This window comes from Manis pentadactyla, chromosome 3 (assembly GCF_030020395.1).
Source record: "Manis pentadactyla isolate mManPen7 chromosome 3, mManPen7.hap1, whole genome shotgun sequence".
Lineage (NCBI taxonomy): Eukaryota > Metazoa > Chordata > Mammalia > Pholidota > Manidae > Manis > Manis pentadactyla.
The window spans coordinates 152,099,744-152,113,733 of NC_080021.1; positions in this window are offsets into that span (position 1 = coordinate 152,099,744).

The following is a 13,990-nucleotide window of genomic DNA, read 5'->3' on the forward strand; positions in this document are numbered from 1 at the left end:
CAGTCACTGGTGAAGTGAGATGACAGTGGGAGGGATAAACCACACAACAAGAAATGGTCAAATAACCTGGCCAACTGTTGAGTTGGCTGTGTATTCAAAATGTGAATACACAGAAGACGTTGCTTGCTGTTGTTAATAATCAAGAATTGTCCGTCATGCTGGAGCACTTGTAACAGACTTATGAAGAGTTGTAGGCTATATATGCTTGAGTGAAAGCAATTAAAGGAGGCTTGAACATCTTTTGAAAACAGGTATTTGAAAACAGATGTGAGTAAGGAAGCATTGGAAATAAAGTTAGACCAGATTCAAGGATGTCTTGAGCTTTGGTTAACTTGATCTATGTAATCAGATGGGATGATAAAGCAATAGCTACTTAGCACACACATTCATTTACACATCCTAAAATGTAACCCTTTTCAAAGGTTTTTAAAAACCGGTCTTACTAATTAATAGTTTCATCTTTTATCCAAGTGGTTCTTCTAAAGGATGTGAGAGAAAACAAGAGTAATAAGCTACATGAGGAATTTAAATTAATGTCAGAGAGATGACCCAAACAGTCTATCTGACTACTATAGGACATTTCATCATTATGCTCAAAGAAAATTAAAATCCCAAAATAATTTTGGTATTTTAAAAGTGTGTAAGAATTTTTTTGAGGAATATATGACTATGGCTTTATTAACCTTCACATATTTTCTTTGTGTTACAAAAGTTCTGATTCATCTTTTCCCTTAATTCATATTAAAATATTAAAAATCCCCCACTTGGATTTAAGAAAACGGAGTGGGTATTTCATACTTATAAAAATATCTTTCTTTGCTGTCATCCAAATTAAATGTATTTCTTTGTTAAGACACCTTGTGGTAAGATTTAAACATTCTTTTCTCCAGCATTAATGAGAAATGATACACCCACACGTAATCACCATTCTAAGAATTTAAAAAAAAATTTGGCATTGAAAGATTTTCTAAATATACCTTACATGGGACCAAGAAGATGGAAGGTGGAATACTTTTATGTTGTGGGAAGAAAGGAAGGCGGAAATGAAGCTTGCAGAAAGCCATGCAGATGTGAGGAGCGTGTGCAGCTCTGGAGTGTGCCTGACTGAATTTTTACTCAGACTCCGTTCAAGGGCCTCGAGCAAATCAACCAAACTTCCCCACTTGCAGTTTCCTCATCTGAAAATGAGTGATAGTGGTTCCCAACCCGTAGGGGTTTTTAAGGATCAAATAAGCGGATGTGTATAAAGCTTATAGAGACTCTACACGGTGCAGTCTCATGTATTATACACCTGGTCTGTTAATTTCCTCTGAGGAGGCTGTTCCTATGCTGATTTAGGGACTTCCCTGTGTGTCACTTAATGTGATGATGGAAGCATCACTTTTGTTTCCTGGGTATTTCAGGCAGTAGAGGAGGCAGGGGAGGTGGAGCCCTCTCCCATCAGTATGCATTCTCCTCTCCAACTCCTAGAGGCACTCACTATCCCACAATGTGGTTTTCTTCTCAGCTCTGGTCTCTTTTGTCACTTTGGCTTTCTAACTTCTGTGCCATTTCAGAACTTCATGTTTGTGTCAAAATTAATGGCATTAACTGTGTGGGCTAGAACATGGGGTAGGGATGAAGTAGAACACGTGAGAGCATTGTGTATTTGAGGTCTGGGGTGGTTACTTCCTCGCTGGCTTTGTGGCCCTTATTCGTGAGCACCTTATTTCTGGGCTTGCTGTGATTATGGCAAAATCAACACACAGCCTTCATTCTCTATACAGAGCAGTCTAAGAGCTGTGAAGAACAGAGAAGGCAAAGAAGGCAAGGTCACTTAGCCTGAGGAATGTGTCGCTGCAAACATACACAGTGTTAAATGACGGCTCCATAGAGATTTGTGATGAATGCCAAGAATTGAGAGATGGAAGACATTGTCACAGGCCTGGTAGTCTTCACAAGACTCATCTTCCAGGACTTCTCTTTCTTATGGTTTTTGAAGTAAATTTCAAGCAAAATAAACAATCTTTTGATTGTACTGTCTGCCTCTTTATTTTTAAAATTTAATTTGATAGAATTAACCCAAAAGAAAGAAAAAAAATGTATACAACTTTGGTTACTATAACTTCTTAAAAGTGTTTTTAAATTGTGGTCCTTGTGATAGGTCTTTGGAGGAAAGTTTACTAAGTTATAACAATTAAGTGAAATAAGATGTAGCCATTAAAAATGTTAATTTTGGGAATACTAATGAAAAATGTTAAGTAAAATCAAGATTGTAGTAGTTTTTAGAAGGGAAAAAATAATGGTAGTCAGTGTGAATTTGTGGGATACGGTGAATTTTAGTTTTACCCAACTTTCATTAAGGCCATTGAAGTTCTTACACATGCAGTTTAAGAATATAATTGAAGAGGTCAGATACTCAACTATTACTACACCAAGAAATTAAGTTTATAAATCCATCCTGATCCCCAAAATAGTAAGTAGTCTATAATTTTTTAGAGGACAACTCCCAGGATGCTGATACCAGGGAACATTTCTTTATCCCTTCGGATCTCAGATTGCTTATCTGTAAAATATTCTGTGGATGTTGGGAAGATTAAATACAATGATGCATGTAAGGCAATTACCACGGTGCCTGGTGGTCATCACTCACACAGGAAGGTCTTAATTTAATGTGTTGGTATATTTTGAAGTATTGACATATTAATTTAAAAACTCATTACTTTGGGGGATAGGTATTCAAAATGAAAATTTCATACAAGGTAAATACCACTTTATCGTTATCATATAAAACATTTATTTATCTTAGAGTAGGAAAATACTAGATAAGAGGAAACTTATTCTCAGTAATGTACAAAATCCAGATGACGGATAGATTGTGCTCATATAATAAATAGAAGTCACGGGGACAGTGGGAACATGATATGGAAAGGTCACCGTTCTGGTTAAGTACAAGTAAGGTATAACCAGGGGGTCAAGAGCTCAGGCTCCGGAGCCAAGCTGCCTGGGTTCAAGTCCTAACTTTCCACGATTAACTTGGGTACCTTATGTAACTTCGGTTTCCCAATTTATAAAGTGATTTAGTAAGAACACCCACTTCATGCTCTTGTGGTAGGAATTAAATGAGTCAATACATGCAGAGACCTGATAGCAGCTCTTGGTGGATTAAGGATAGTGTGAAGGCCTCACCACCTTCATTATACTAGTCCAGCACTTTCCTGGTTCCCGCTAATCCGTCTGCTAGATTCCTTTAGAAGATGACTCTAAAGCGGCTCTTCTAAAGAGCAGATATAATTACATCACCAGATGTTTCCCATAGTGCTTAGCAAACACTCGTCCTACAGGATGTTAAAAATGTTAAATCTAAGAAATTCTGGGTTAAGTCATGTGTGAATTAAGAGTCTCCATTTTCAGATTTATCAGAACCTTGGTTATCCAAGAGGGTGTTATAATGTGGGATTTTTCCTAAATTTTACTGACCAAACCTTTTTCTTTTTGGAAGAGCACAAACAGACTGGTGTTGTGGAATGTGCCTGGTGAAATACTATTTTATTTGCCTCATCAAACCCTCAAAAATCGTATTAACCTTTAAGGTAGATAAAGCACAAAGTCTTTAACATGCCTTCTAAGAACCTCCGTGGTCAGCCCCTGCTGTCACGCTCGCCTCCCACACGCATCTGTTCTTACACACACACCTTCTGTTCTGTTTCGGTCAGACTGTACTGAGATCTGCCGCCATGTATACTGCCATGCCTTGCGTGTACTGCTCTCTACCTGCAGTGTTTTCCCTTACCTTGACTCCTTGGAAACTCCTCTTCATCCTTCAAAACAGTGTACAAATAACAACACCTTTGTAAATATTTCCCTGATCCAGCCAAGCAGTCAATCTTTTCCTCCTTCTTACTCCCTGGTGCTTACCTGTCTTGTAGTTTTCATCACATTTTGTTTAAAGTAAAATAATTGTATGTGCTCCTCCGTTGGGGTATTTCTTAATGGTCAGTGTTCTTTAGTCCTGTGTTCTGGCACCTGACACATAGTTGGTACTCAGTAAGAAAGGGAATGGTGCTTCTCTAGAGGTAAATGGACATCCTGCTGTCGGAGGAGAGAACCTCAGTGCAGGTCAGTTAGGATTATAATGAAATCACAGAGGCAAGATTGTGTTAAGTAATTAATACATGGCAACTATAAACATGAAAACGTTATCAGCAGAAATACCACCTGCAGTTCAACTTTATTGTCTACCAAAAAAGATGTCCTCAGATTTAATGGTGAGCATTTGTAACTTTGAAGGTTACCTCCAACCTTCTCTCTTTTCTGCTTTTATGGTCACTGTGTCTCTTAGTAAAGGAGAAAAGGAACAGAATGGCCTTCAGAGGGGCTGAAATCATTATTGAATATGTCACATCTTGAAACTTGGAAAGAGATCAAAGGAGAAATAATAAATGGAGTTTTTTTGTCCTTTTGATTTAACTACTCACTCTTGGTTGGCTGTAGATCATTCATTTTTGAAAACAAGATAATTTTGCAACAGCTGTCTGTCTATAAGAAGCAAACAGCAGAGTTGGCTTCATCCCAAGGGAATTGGGAATTCATCCATTCAGTGAATGGATTTGCTCAGAATAACACTGTGGAGTTTTTACAAATAAAAAGGGCATATAGAACCTATAATATTATACATAAGAAGATGGTGCCAGAACAAAATAAAAGACTTTTCCAAGGTCACAAGAATCAAAAGTTTACATTTTGTTGGTTGCAAAGATATGTTTTTACCCTTTTTTAAAAACACAGTTCAAATAAGCCTAGAGAAATAAACCAGAGTAGACTTTAAGATTAGCAGGCAAAATAATATTGTTAAGCTTTTGTCTCTTTCTACTTTCAGTTGGAATATAGCATATGCCATTTAATTTATCTTTACACTAACTGATGTTTTGTGTTGTAGGTTGTTTTTGAAGAGATTCCTGGAGAAGCTAGCAAGGACTGATTTAGGAAGAGGTGGGTGGTGCTTATAAATGTAGTCAGGGCGGGTGAATGCTTGGCCAACCAGTGGGTATGATGGTGGATCACCATCTTGTAAAAGCTTTGCAATGCAATCTAAAGCACTCTTCTGTAATTTTCATTTATTTTTGTTTCTTAGCGCAGGAGAACCCAAAATATTGACTAGCATTCAGCCTTTTCTTGAACATGAGCATTTCAAAAATATTAGTTAAAAAATAACAGAAAACGCCACCATTAATGGAAGCAGGATAGGTTAGACATGAGGCAATGACTTAGAGATGGTCACAGCCCTAGATTCTGGCCGTGTTTGCTTAGAGCAGGCCCAGCAATGGATTGGTGGTGGCTGTAGGGACTTTGGTGCACTACTTTTGTGACTAAGTCTTGCTGGCCCAGGGAAGGGCACAGCTCCAAGGCTACAGAAGTCATCATCCACGTTGGGTGTGGCTTTGCTGGACTGGGGGCTGTCTATGAGAGAGGTAGGGGATTTCTTTTGATATCTGGGAAATTTCAGCCATCCTTATCTTAAGGAGAGGTAAGGAGGGACAGTTTTGTCTCTTCTGGTTCTACCTCCTCTGCACTTGGGAGGCTGCATGAGATTTGATCTTACCATTGTCAAAGTCCAAAATATTTTTTAATTAAAAAATTAAAACCAGATCAGTAAAATAGTGTTCTGTAAGCGTTTACTGTGCACATAGGAAGAGTTCACAATCTGGGAGCTTTCAAACCCAAAACCAGTATGAAGCTCAGAGGCATCACATTACAAAATAGCTTATAAAGTAAAAACAAGAAGGTTGTTTAACCTTTACAGTGATCGGTTATTACAATGGGAGCTTCCAGAAGGGAGGAGATTAGTTAAAAGTGATTACCTTTTGCCATTTTAGGAAGATGACTTAAGGTTCTTTTATGATTGTCAGAGGCATTTACAAAAAATTACCTAAGTTAAATTTTGCTTATGTTGATGAAATAAGCTAGATAAGTTTTGCTTATGTTCATGAAATAAGCTAGATTTGGTTTTGCTTAGCCATATGAGTAAAATAGTTTTGTCTGCTCAGGGAATTTTCAAGTTTGGTCTCCATTTTGTATTTTACTTTAATACCATGTACATATAAAGCTTTTACAAATAGCTAATGATATATAAGGCCAGAATGCTAAAGTGCTTTTGTAGTCAACCGCTTAAAAATACTGTTTCGGTAGTTCATAAGGCTTTGGATAAAACCGAAAAAGTTTCTAGTAGGATAAATTTGGGGACTGCTGTTCTGTTTTAATGGGTGTGAAGAGTAATTGAAACCTTAACCTAATGGTAGATATTTCAACCTTGGCAATTATTGACATTTTGGACCATATATTTGTTATAAGTGGCTGTCCTATTCATTTACATGCTGTTCAGCAACATCTCATAATTTTAATTATGAAATTGCAACATTTTAATAAGGAAGATAGATGTAGGAAATAATCCTTACAATATAGAGTTTGAGTAAAAATCTGTAGCGGTAAGTCCGTGGTGCCATGGGAGCCCAGAGGAGGCAGAATCAAATTTGGCACAAGGAATGCAGGGAAGATGTGTAAGCAAAGGGATCTCTGCATTATTTCAGAGTAGTTTCTCTGGTATGAGGTCCACTCCCTTGGAGATAAGGTCCCTCCTAGTCCTGTTGATGCAGAAAAGCCATTCATTTTAGTTACTAAAACCTGCTCTCTCCACCCCCACTCCCCAAATTGCATAATTTTATGCTGCAGGAAGTTGTTCCTGCTGAGTAACTTTCACAGCACCCCACTGCTGTGATGAGGGGAGGCCCTTGGACAGAGCTGGTTGATATCACACATATTTATCATGTTTAGAAACATGCAGACAAAGTCAACATCAGGTAAACAGGTGTCATAGCTTTAGAGAAAATGAACAGAGCCCAGAATGTCCCTTAAGTACCCAAGAAACCCTAGCTGCCCTAATATACTGTATTCCCCTTGTCTGAATTGCTGAACAGAAGATTTTATGAACAATCATGTATTCTACCTTTATTGGCCATAGTTAGAAGACCTAAAAGAATACATAAGCTCAAGATAAATTAGCTTGGATCTAAATTTTCCTTTGCAGAGGTGAAGATTCTCATTTTGAAAAGTACAATTCTGTGGTATGATGTTAGTATAATATCATAATTCAACTTTTTTTAGTTAAGTGTCTATTGAATACTTGCCAAATTTAAAGCACAGTATTGTGGGATTGCTAATAATGAAGAAGATGCTATTTGTTTTCAAGCAATTATAGTCTTACAGGGAAAATGAACACACAAGAACTGGATTAATTTAGCAGAAGGTAAGATTAGTGCTGTAAAAGGAGAGTTTGGATAAGGAAGTCAAGAATTAAAAGTCATGAATGAGGCAAAATGAGCATCAGTTCTTGCTCTTCCTGATTTCCTGAGCCCAAGAATATATATCAGGACTATTTGCAGGTCCAAAAGTGTTATCTACTAGCATAGATAGTATTTCTATCTACATGATAGAAAGCTGTGGTATGGTTTCAGTAGATTGTCACCAAATTCATCTTTCTCTTTGAAAACAACAGTGAAAGGAAACTTTCTCTAAAAATATGAGAACACCGTGTTTTGTCCTCCCATACTTAACATCCATCTAGCCACCCAACAACATCTATTTGACAAACAGCAGTTGTACTGATATTTTTCAAAACACATCAAGTCATTACTCCTGTGATTCAATTCCTTAATTGGTTTCTCACTGCTCATAAACTAAAAATCAAACTCCTTTCCATGACTTATAATATGCTGCAGTGAGCTGCCCCCTCCTGTCTTTCAGGCCTCAGGTCATATCACTGTCCCCTTTATTCACCATGCTTCAGCTATTTTGCCTTTTCCCTCCATATTAGGACCTTTGCATATGCACCTCAATTCTGTTCCTTCTGCTTTTGCATCTTACCTTTCCCTCTGCCGGCTCCTTCTCACATTTCACATACAGCTTAAATGTCACTTGCCCACAGAAAAGGTCCCTGGTTCCTTTGTTCACTTTCTCCTTTATATCCAAAGCACTTCTTGAGAGTAGAAATCCTTGTCTGTTTTTTTTTCATTAATGTATTCCTGCACAAGGTATAAGAAATAGTGTATAGTCAATACATATATTTTGAATGAATATACAAACACATCTACAAGTGTTTATCACCTGTATCAGATTATATGCTGCTTAAGGGCAGGATGAATGTCTGTTTTGCTCATTATTGTGTAACCATAACCAAAGCTTAGATCAGTGCCAAGATTGACAAAGATTTTCAAGACATATTTTTTTTGAATATAGAAATGAAAGGATTAATCGAGGTCTATTGCAGGTAAAAATCAAAAAAACAAAACAAGAGCAAGAGCAATAATAAAAACTTAGGATCCTATCAGTAGGCTGTCAATAGGTTCGGGAAGAAAAAGTAAAAATTTCGTGAACTGACTTAAAAAAATAATAGCTTCAAGGTGATGTACAGTTGTAAATACCTGCCCAAGTTGAATTTATTTAAAAAAATTCCCTAAACACTTATTAATCCAGATGTAATAACCTTAAACATGTGGTATTTCAGTATTAATATTCTTTATGAATCTGTCGTTATGCTTAGTCACATAATAAAGCTTGTTAATGCGTTTTATTCTGTTAATGGTAATGGAGAATTACCAAGCCTTAAATTAGGGACCACATAAGAAAGACCAATATTCACATTCTATAGTTCTGTCAATCTAAAGTGATACCTAGTATTGGCCACCAGATGGCAATGTCTGAGAGAAACCATTCCCCAATTCAAGAAGAATTCTTTGTTCAGCCACTTGATGGCATCTCTTCATTGATTTCAAGAATTCTTGACCCACTTATCTTGATTTCTTTTGTGCTACTTCTTTGCATCACTATCCTTCTAAGGTTCTTCCCTATCACATAGATTCCAACTTGCAATACCAGTCATGTCTAAGATTTCCTAAAGAGAAGGTCTTTAGAACATTTCTTGGAAGGATATTCAAAGTGAAAAATTATCATCTAATTGTTTAAACTGTACTTTAAAGATTTTCCCTCTGCTTTAAAGGAAACGGAAAGCTGCATAGGATTCTTAAAAAGTTATGAAAAAAAATGATCGTGGAGAAAGTGTGTGTGCTTGTGTGATATTTTTGTTCAAAGGCTTTGTGATTAGCTTGCACAATAGCATCATGTGGTTGCTGGTTGTGATTCCACACAGGGAGCTTCAAACTTTATTCTTTGTGGTAAATATACAATATTTATACCTCCTTTGCTTATTAAAACTCTTCTGATATTTTTCTTAATGTTTAGGATAAAATGTACAATCACATCAAATCTTCAGTGTAATTTAGACTTCGGTTTTATAGTATTTACAGGCAAATGAACCTTTAAAATGTATATATCTTTTTCTTAAGCATTGGTAATTTTTCCTTGGAGTTGGGATATTTCCTCATTAACTTAATTGGTATAGCCATATAACAGAAATTTTGGTTGGCATCTTATAAAACAAAGCTTTGGGGGATCATAATTTCAGGGGTTACTCTTCAAGAGCATTTTAAAGATGCTCCAGATGACTTTGGCTGGTAACAGTTTGTAAATGAAATAAAGCAGGTTTTGCAAGTGCTATTTTTAAGTCTGAGAATATATTCCACATGAAATACTGTTTTCATTGCCTACTGTTTAAAGCACATCATAGCCATCTTAAATCTCATTAGAGATGATTTGCTTTGAAATATATCTATTTTCATATTCTTCCTTCATGAAGATTTTTATCTGTGTATCCTCAAAGGGCTTTTCTTTGTACTTTAGTATAAGGCTCTCTTCTTTTCACAATATGTAGAATTTATATTTATGATCTGGAGGGGTCTTCCAAAAATGTTAAGTGTTCAGGGAGGTTGCCAGCTATAGCTAGTTATGGTAAGCATATAACAGTCATTGGGCATACATTGTAATACTTACACCAGGGCTCTGTAAAAAGGGCAATTGGACAATGAGATAAATTGATAACTAGCTGAGAATAAGGACTTTAACTCTCCTGTGTCCCTCCTTAAATCAGTTAAAATGGGATTTGCTCCAAGTAACAAAAAGCAAACAGTTAAAGTAAAATATAAGAAAAAAATGTGTTATATAAAAAGAAGGTCCGAGGTATGATGTTTGTAAGGTTGGCTAATATAGAGCCTGATACCCTTTGTGTCTTTCCCTTCTACCCCTAGCCAGTCAGCTTTGTTTTCTGGCTTGTATGCTTCTGGTCACAGGATGATTTTATATTTCCAGGAGTGACATTTGAACACCAGGATGTCCAGGGAAAAAAAGTGGAGGGGATAATTTTTTTTTTCAGCTTATGACATTCCTTCCTGACTTTTTTTTAATAAAGGTATCTTTATTGTAATAAAGGTATCTATATTTAATAAAGGTATATCAATAAATTGATATACAATCTTATGAAGCAATCTTATGTGCCTTCCAACTGCTAGTAACTTCTTGGAGTCTGTGAGTCTGCTGCTGTTCTGTTCCTTCATTTTTGGTTGTTTTTTTACTCCACAAATGAGTGAAATAATTTGGTACTTGTCTTTCTCTGTCTTGTTTCACTGAGCATAATACCCTTTAGCTCCATCCATATTGTTGCCAATGATAGGATTTGTTTTCTTCTTATGGCTGAATAATATTGCATTGTGTATATGTACCACCTCTTCTTTATCTATTCATCTACTGATGGACACTTAGGTTGCTTCCATACCTTGGCTATTGTAAATAGTGCTGCTGCAATAAATATCGGGGTATATTATGTCTTTTTGAATCAGGAATCTTGTTTTCTTTGGTTAAATTCCTAGGAGTGGAATTCCCGGGTCAAATGGTATTTCTATTTTTAGTTTTTTGAGGAACCTCCATATTACTTTCCACAACAGTTGAATGAACTTGCATTCCTAATAGTGTAGGAGGGTTCTGGAGGGGAGAATTCTGCATGAAAACACCCAAAACGGTTTAATGGGCTTTGGATAGACAACCAATAATATCTGATGCTGTACCGTTCTCTCAGTTGTTGGAAGTGTGGGAGAGCTTGAACGAATTCAGTAATCAGGTAAGAGTGAGAGTTTGCTTAAAATCTCAGTAGTTTTTCGTGTTCTTGGATTGGTGGCCCTTTGGGGGAAGGATGGTCTGTTAGCCTTTGAAATGGTGCTGTCAGCTTGGGTAAAGCTGGTCTTCTTTTTGTTCCCTCAAGTATTTCACTATTATAGTTCCTTAAAAATCTTCACTCTACCTAGCAAAATGTAGTATTTGTTATAAAATAAAGATCTTGTTTTAAACCCTAGTTTATAGTTGTGGGATCTCGTATTTCTGCCAAGAATGGTAATTCTAGGCCATCGTTGCTCGCTAGGCAGGAGAAAGGAATCTTTTCTGATATCCCCCAGCCCATTTCCCATGACAGCTGTTCCCTCACTCTGAGCTGATTCTCTCATTTCACTGAGAGAATAAAGGCCAGCTCATATGAATGCCATCAACTGATTTTCCCTTGCTCATTCTGAGTCTCTCTTTCCCTCCCATGTTTTCACGTGGAGTGTGTCTCCTCCTATCCACCGGTGTTTTGATTCTTTCCTGACTCCTTGAGCCTTGCCATGCCAGTCCTCCAAGTCACCAGGGCTAGACACTTGGGACTTACAATCGACCCTTCCCGTGACCTCCACATGCAGTTGCCTGTTGGATTCTCCCTCCCAGGAATCACTTTCATCCCTTCCCTCCTGCCGCTGGTGTCTCTTGCTGAAGTAATTGGAGGTTCTTGGAACTCAGTAGACTATGTTCCTTGAATATAGTTGTGCAATTGTCTGGCATTTGAAATAGAGTTTCTATTTTGCTCTTTTTTAGCTTTATTAAGTATTCTGAGAGGTAACCTTTTGGTAATCTATATTTGCTTTGCAGTACATGAGAATTACAGGGTACACACAAACCCTGAAGAGGCTAAAATGGTAGTAAATAACTACCAAGTGCAGAAAGAGCACTCATTAAAGTGTCTTACAACTAAATCTCCTTGATATTAGGGTAGATAAATTAGAACTGTGAATTTACAGAGGCCAATTTTGAGATGGCAAAATAAATCCCATTATTATTCATACCCTGAAAGTAGGTTGATAAGATTGTAGGCGAATGTCAGTTAATTTTGTGAAACTAGTTATTTGTACAAACGGCTATTATATGGGCCAATTCAATTCTTGGTGCTTTTCCTTTAAACGACTGTTTACCTTTCTTCTTTTTTTCTTTTAGTTAAAATCTCAATTAATCCAATTTATATTGTGGCCAGGTTTGAAGGGCTTGGTGAAACATCTCATTTTCTGGAGCTGTATGCTGTAAAGTGTGGAAGGGGAAGCACCTTAAGTAATTTCATGTAGTTTGTATGTAACGCTCTGTTGACTGTTCTACTTTTGTTTGCATGGATTTCATCCATTCACAAATCCAACCTGTGATCAGTCATGATTTCAGGCTCGACAAACATGCCTTTTCTTTTCTAATTGTTTTCTAAAATATAAATACTTTGAAAAATTAAAAAAAATTTTTTAAATTCTACAAACCCTGGAGAAGAACATAAAATGCTCTTGTAAAAGCATGATAGTGTTAGAACTTTGAATTGTTTCTCCACCCATAAATGGATCAAGTAAACGGTATATTGAGCAACAAAAAAGAATCCAAATTATCCAGCAATCCAATTCCCAAACCCTCATCCACACCCCATTATATAATTTTAAGTTTTAAAACAATACTTAAAACTCCAACCATATTCTAATCCCTTCTTTCTCAACTGATGATCTTGGGTTCTGCTTCACTGGGATAAAACAAGCTATTCTTTATTAATTTCATCAAATATCCTCACCACTTCTCTTCTGTAAACCTCTCTCCCATTTCTCCCCTTTCTGGGGCAGCAAGATCTCTTTCCCAACGTAAACTTCAAACCCTATGTACTTGATACCATCTGTGGGTGCTTGCTTTAAAGCCTACCTCCTCTGCACATCCTTTGTACCACTCTTTTATTCTAGGAATTCCTTCAGTTATATGCTTGAAACAATTGGAATTGTGTTACTTCTTGCCTTACACACATTCAGTCAGTGCCTGCCTGTGGTGTAAAGATAAAAATCAGAAGTGTGGGTTAGAAATCAGGCTCTGCAACTCTTTTGAGGCTCAAACTTTTGAGACATGGTTTTACTTTTAGACTCTGGTAAAAGGGGGTCCCTGCTCTGGAAAGCTCTGTTCTTCCTTTGGCCATACCTTTTTTCACAAGATGAAGAGTTCGTGTTTCGAGGGGGATGTGCTTACTTCAGGCCTGTATCCCCTTTTAGAACATGCTTTGAATTCCTGGCACCTTCTGCCCAGATCACCTTGTACCCTCTTCCAGGAGCTGCACAGGCCTCTCCTCAGCCTGTGTTCCTGTGGGTAGAGTACAAGACCAAAGTATCCTCCAGGGATAGCTGTTTGATGGGTATGGACTGAGCTGAGACATGCGAGCCGGGATGTCCACAGACTGCATGCATGCTGTCTCTTGCAGGGTGGGACGTAGCCTCCGGTGGGAGATGATGGAGGTCGGCTGGAGGGCAGGAGGCCGTGACAGTCTTTCCTGTGTGGAATCAGAGGAATTCCAGAATTTTAACGCTCATCTGACATGTTTTTATGAAGTTATATTGCTACAGTAAGAGTAGAGAGTGTATTTTATGTGACAGTTCGTTAGCTTGGTTTATAACTTTTGAGTATTTAGACTCAGAGTGTGTTGGTCTCCATTTATCTTCTTCCCTAAGCCTTGCATGTGTTATTGGCTATAAAACTGAGATAATTAATACTTGTGTCCCTTACAGGCTGATAGTATAGATTAATTATGATAATGTAATCATAGCACTTTGGTTCTTATAGAGTGATCAGTAAACATAAATTCCCATTAATAATAATAATTTATTCCTCCATTCATTTTTCAAAATATTTTTATCAAGTATTTCCAATGGATCAAGCATGATTTTATGTGAAGAAAGGATTCCTGCCCTCATAAAGTTTA